The 6,277-nt window shown below is 36.7% G+C and overlaps 1 long non-coding RNA gene across 4 annotated transcripts in view; it reads left to right on the top strand.

Annotated features, from left to right (window-relative positions):
- The window catches only part of LOC108349917 (uncharacterized), a 40,622-nt gene extending 37,973 nt beyond the window's left edge, over nucleotides 1–2,649 (top strand). For all 4 annotated transcript variants that reach the window (XR_005500478.2, XR_005500477.2, XR_005500475.2 and 1 more), the window contains one exon: nucleotides 1,618–2,649. This is a non-coding gene — a long non-coding RNA (uncharacterized LOC108349917). The remainder of the gene's footprint in view (nucleotides 1–1,617) is intronic.
- The last annotated feature ends 3,628 nt before the right edge of the window (nucleotides 2,650–6,277 follow it).

Here is a 6,277-nt window from a genome sequence, read left to right as displayed (position 1 = left end):
TGTTTAATTTGATTGCCAATCCTAAATAAGTACTTTGAGTATCTTGGTTTTTTTTTCAAGAGTATTTTTTCCCTCCTCAAATATGTTTTCTTGTGGCCATTGGGCCCCAAACAATTCTAGTTGTAGACTCCTCCACTCAGGACAAGATCTGTACTCATTCCTGTCATGCAAATAGTAAGGAAAAGAACCAACAGTCACTTTTAAGACTATGAGTGTGTACTACCAAAAGCAGGAAAATGTACCCAGCACTCATTCCATTGTAAAAATGTGATGCTGCAGAATATCTAATAATCAAGATTCATTTATCCTTTTACTCAACAAGTATTAACAATTATCACTAATACTCCCTAATTAGCCTTCATAGTTTATTAAGCAGTCTCAGAAGATTCATTTTTTGTTAGCTACGGATAGGAGGAAACCAAATTATTATGGCCTAATAAAAACATGAATCAAAAGTATGCATGTGGATAATCCAAAATGGATAAGGAGGAAGGGTGGAAAGATGGCGAGTCTGCCTCTTTTTTTTTTTTTTTTTTGGAATGTTGTTTTGGAACAGGGTCTTTTTCTAATCATGGTTAACTATAATTTGCTATGTAGCCAAAGGCATCATCCTGCCTCAGATGCCTGAGTACTGGGATTACAAGGATAAGCTACCATACCTAAACAGTTTGTATCTTAAATATATATATATATGTACATATATATATGTACATACACATATATATGTACACGCATATTCATATGTGTGTTCTTGTACATTAGTTTTTACTGGCTGAGAGCTATCATGCGGCCAATTCTAGGAGCAAGGATGTTTACCCTGTAGTTTGGAATGTACATATGAACTCACAGTGTCTATGTAAGTTCACAATACATGCTTGGGCATGGAGAGGGGTGTTTGAATAATGGAGTAATAACTGATACCTGTTCAGCGAGGGATAATCAGTTTTCTCTAAGGGTATAGCTCCCAGTGGGTTGATCATGCTTCAAGGGTAGGGTACTCATTTAAGAATGTATGCTATCACTAAGTGTAGCTGACTGGTCTTCAAAATATGACACAAAGTAGTGTGTATAGTAAAGTGATGGTGAGTCAGGGAGGAATGTGTGAAGGAAGGAAATATGGCCAAGATGCATTGTATGAAATTCTAAAAGAATTAACAAAAATGAACAAAGTAAAAGAAAAGAATGTTATCAAGAAAAAGAAAGAGGGCCTTTAAAGAATATCAAGAATTTTCAGTTTTCTCATCTCTATAAAAAAGAAGCTAGTTGTAGTGATTGGCTTTGAGGAAACTTTAAGCTATGCTCCAGTGATGGGCATAGGAAACCACTAGTTCTCCAGGGCAGAGCCTAATGACACAAAAAAGGCCATTTACTTCTATCACCTATTGCCTAAAAACCTGTATTTACTCTTCATGGCTCCAGTGCAAAAATAATTTCAGTATCTATATGAATCTTCCATTCATTTTATGAGCTAGTCAATGTTCTTAACACAATTCCTGGCATATAAGCAATTATAAGAATGAATAATTATTAATATTTGAATAAGTACAACTAGAGTTGAGCATTTTTGAATTTTTTTTGGTAAATTGCTTTTAACTTTCCAAAAATGTTTATGTTAAGAATGTCAATCTGGAACTCTGAATGTCATCCTCTGAGAAGATGCCCATGATACCAAACACACTGGAGGTCAGCACTCTCCTGGGTGAAGATTTGCTGCAATCGAATGTGGATGTGCTGATCTCTGTGCTCCTGGATGTGGAGCTGTTAATCTTCCCTCCAGAGTTGGATGCAGGCCCAGCCTGCCACGTAGCACTAAGCGATGCCATGCCAATTCCAGACAAGGTCTTTATTGCTGGCAATGTTGCATAATGACAGCTTTATTCATGTGAAAACGCAGAATACATTTCAACTGTATGAAATTGTTTATGTTCATCAGAATTGTTATTTGTCTTCACAAAGTCTGGTTTCAATGAACCAGCTATGTAATGGATATTAAATAAACATGGAATTTTACATGTTCATAATATTTGGTTTCTTGTTGTGATTTTGATGTACTATACTTTCAAGCATTGTCAGTTCATCCTTATTTACAAAGAAACATTTACACGTAGTAGAGTGATGCAGTGACTGGTTTTATTTTAAATAAGTCAACTTTTCTGTTCAATGTTTAATATGCAGCTGACTTAAAATGTTCTTTTAGGCCACATTTACATGCTTTCTGAATAACACATACTATATTATTTTTGATTTAATATCATGAGTCATATAAACAAAGACATTCTGATTCTATTTTAATGTATTTTATAAGATAAATAATATACAAATCACTAATAAAACTAAGGAGATCATATTAAAAGACTTAGAAGACTCAATGAGAATGATCTATGGAAATTTATTCTCTTGAAGGAAATTTTTCAAAATTATCTTATATAAAATTAACTTTGTTTTATGAAGTCTTGACAACAAATATAAAACAAAAAGTTGAAACTCCTCTATCTTTTTGCATATTTAAGAAAAGTGAATGGATGAATGACTACTACCCAAGCTGATGATTTTAGTGTTTTATAATAGAAAAACCAGATGGCTAGAAACACTCTGTCTATCCAGCTCTGCTCTGGTTGCTTCTTTCAAATAAAATTTCCCTTGATTCTATATGGTTTTTTGCATTTTTAAAGTGTTATGGTTTTATTTGTGGATTTATTTATGAAACGTTTTTGTTTGGCCATTCAGAGACAGAAATGACATTCATTGATTTTTGAAAGGTGACAATGAGTCAACGATGAGCCCATATTCCCTTCTTCTGTTGCCTCCCCTACCAGCATCCATTTATGCCTCACAAGATAAAAGAAGTTAAGAGGAAGAAAATGAACAATCCAATCACTAAGCCTTCTTTAGCCTTTAAAGAACTCCTTTAAAGCTACCACTCAGGTCACACATGCCCAACTAACATCATTGTGGAGGAGTGTGTGTACCACACAGCTGTTGAGGGTGACCCTAGAAAATTCTGAGGAGGAAGAAGCTGAATGCCTATGTTTAACGTATCCATAATATAATAGAATTGTATCATTATTGGCTCCTTGTCTTTGGTTTGGAAGTTGATATGATGGTAGACAGAGAGAAAGAGAGGAGGCAACAGAGTAAGCTAAAAAAAAGCTGAGAAGGGGGGTTGGGGATTTAGCTCAGTGGTAGAGCGCTTGCCTAGCAAGCGCAAGGCCCTGGGTTCGGTCCCCAGCTCCGAAAAAGAGAAAAAAGAAAAAAAAAGAAAAAGAAAAAAAAGCTGAGAAGGAAGAGTAGAGGGAAACTTCTAGAACATTCATGACAAAATGTGCGTGTGAGTGTTTGTGTGTGTGTGTGTGTGTGTGTGTGTGTGTGTGTGTGTGTGGTGTGTGTGTGACCACATTTCAAAGCATTCTAACATCAGTTTGCAATAGCCAAAAGGATTTCATTTGAAATGCCTTTCTATGATACTTTCTAGATTAGGTTACTTTGTAGGGGACTAGCCTCCCTCATTCCTAGGATTCTTTTCTTTTGACTAGTTTCATTTTCCAGTCAGTGACCTTTCCCTGACCTCAGCCTCACTCTGGGGTCACCTTGCTGGAGCCCTAGTGGAAGACTGAATAGAAGGCTTGCCAGATTGTTGGCACCAGATAAGTGGTACTGAGCACAATCGCCCTTTTATGAGCAGGAGGGCAGCTTCTTCTCCTGAGGCTCAGAGCTCTGGGCTGCTTGATACCCCCTTTCATTTTGTTGTCCAGTGATTTTTCCCTCTGGATAGATCTGCAATCCGGTGGCCTTGCAGGAATCCGGTGGCCTTGCAGGAAGATGATGACATGCACCACTGATGCAAGAAGGGAAGAAAGACCGTTGATGGGCATCAGCAGAGCTTTTGGCCATGCTCAAACCACTCATTTTATAGGGAAGTAGGTCAATTATTTGCCTCTAGAAAATTAAAAAATCCAGTGCTTAAGCTTAATTTATTTACTTTAATATTTTAATGTTCCTATTACATTTTTTTGAAAATCATTGACCGTATGCTTAACTATAAGTACTTCAACATCGAAGAAACACAACTGTGAGTCTACTAGATGGACAGACAGTTTTGATGGCTAAGGCTTCCTCCTTCCTGAGGAAGCAATCTATCTACTGGGTCCTACAGTTGAGATTCCAGGCCTATAGTGTTGTTGTTCAGATTGCTGCGACAAAATACTTTTCACTGGGCAATGTATACATAAGAGAAATTTGTTTCTCTTGGTTTTGGAGGCTAGGAAGTCCAAGACCAAGAGCTAGCAGATTTACACCTGATCAGAGTCTCCTTTTCTGAATCATACATAGTGTTGTGTAGTTTGACATCAATGGCATGGCAAAAGGGTCCAACAAACTCCTCAGATGTCTTACAAGATTATCAACCTCATCTCTGAATTCTTTGTGCTCAGGATTCACTTGCCTCTTAAAGACTCTACCTGTGTGCACCTCAATATTACATTAAGGACTTGTCTTTAACCTTTGAAGCCAGCCAAACACTGAGAGTACAGATGGTGAAAACCAGGCTATGACACGGGTTACTGAAATTAAAGTCTAGTGTCTTAACTTCTTTTGAACAGAAACATAGTAAGACTGACAATCAGTAAGGCCATCACTGTACACTCCGTATTTGTTCCCACCCTAAAGATGTTAATACAAAGGAAAGTAGAAAAGAAAATGAAGTGTTCGTAGGAGACAAAAAAAAAAATAACCCTTCATCTTGCTATCCAACTTCGTCAGATCTTGGAAAAATAGTACTTCAGATTATTCTCAAATGAATAGAGTCGTGTCCCATATTTGGGAATTTAATTAAGCCCAAGGGGGGAAAGGTATGGCAGTTTTAAATACCATTTTGTTATGCAAAGCATTCATGAATATTTTCAGCAACATTAGGTAATTCTATATCAAATACACTTGTGATTTCTATTGCTCTGGTTGTGGCGCCGCAGAACACAACCATCAGTCAGTGTTAGCTCCACGCAGACACATTGTTCCCTGTGCACACTAAAGCAATCAGACGAGTCTGCAAACGTTCTTCAAAGAATACATCTAGAATGTTACTTCGTTAAACATCTCCTTGGCATTCATTCTATTTTCCTCTTTGAATTGCTGCATTTAGTTTTGTAATGACCTTCTATGGCAAGAAGGTTTTATTAACTCTTTGATCTTCTAGCTTTGGGATGAAAACAAAGGAAATATAAATGAGCACTTTGTGCACTGTCTTGTAGAGACTAGGAGGAAAAAAAGAAATATGTTTTCATCAAAAAGATTGGTTTGTGTAGAGACTTTCAGCTTTTCCCATTCTTCTCTTCCTTTGAACAAAATGCTTATCAGGGTCGTACATGCATTTGTTATAACATGTTCTGTGTAACAAAGTCTTTCTCTCCTCTGTGGGGCTGGGAACTAAGGTTAGGGTCATGTAACTCTTTGTGAGATTTTTTAAAGGCTATTATCTGTCCTTGTTTCCCTCCAAATCTGAGTGCAATTCTTCTGAAATCTGTCACTGAATTTACAGGACAATGGAGGTGTGTTTCCAAGGACTCTTTGCCTGTGCGTGTCCATGTGAGTGGAGAAGGGCAGAGCATCCCTTAGATACAGTTTCTGAGAAAAATAAAGTGGTCTTTGTATCAAAATTCTGGTATTTCACTTCATTATAATTGTGCCCATATATTCTGGAATATGTGGGACTGGTCCCCATCATTTAATTATGTTGTTCCTGACATATATAACTAAGATTATTAATATATGAATGATGACTTTTCAAATCTGTCTATTTTTCTAACCCTTCTCCTTGGTTCCTTTTACATACCCACTCTCTTTTGTCTCTTTAGTCCTTATTATAACACTGAGAAGCAACTTAGGATATTATGAGATACTCAAGGTGGAAACAGTCAGTTTCCAGAACAAACATTTTCCTTTTTATGCTCAGAACAAGTCATTTTTCAAGTAATACATCATCTTTAGCATCGTAACGTTTGAAACTCCGTTGTTCAGTCAGAAGTAATCTGACATAAGAGCCTGAGATTAGCCATGGGCTCAGAATGTTGCATGTTAGGTTAAATGTGGTAGGTTTATCAGGAACAGTAAACCATAAAATAACATTTCTCAATGGCTTTTTCAATCATCCTTATTGTTATTTACCCTTCTCTCCTTAGTATTTCCAGCCCTCATGAATAAATATTATATGCATATATGGGAAAATATTTTCTGAGTCACTGTTCAGTGTATTCTATAATACTCAGTACAATACAAGGTACTG

The sequence above is a fragment of the Rattus norvegicus genome, chromosome 2 (assembly GCF_036323735.1).
Source record: "Rattus norvegicus strain BN/NHsdMcwi chromosome 2, GRCr8, whole genome shotgun sequence".
Lineage (NCBI taxonomy): Eukaryota > Metazoa > Chordata > Mammalia > Rodentia > Muridae > Rattus > Rattus norvegicus.
This window is presented reverse-complemented; position numbering and strand designations above follow the sequence as displayed.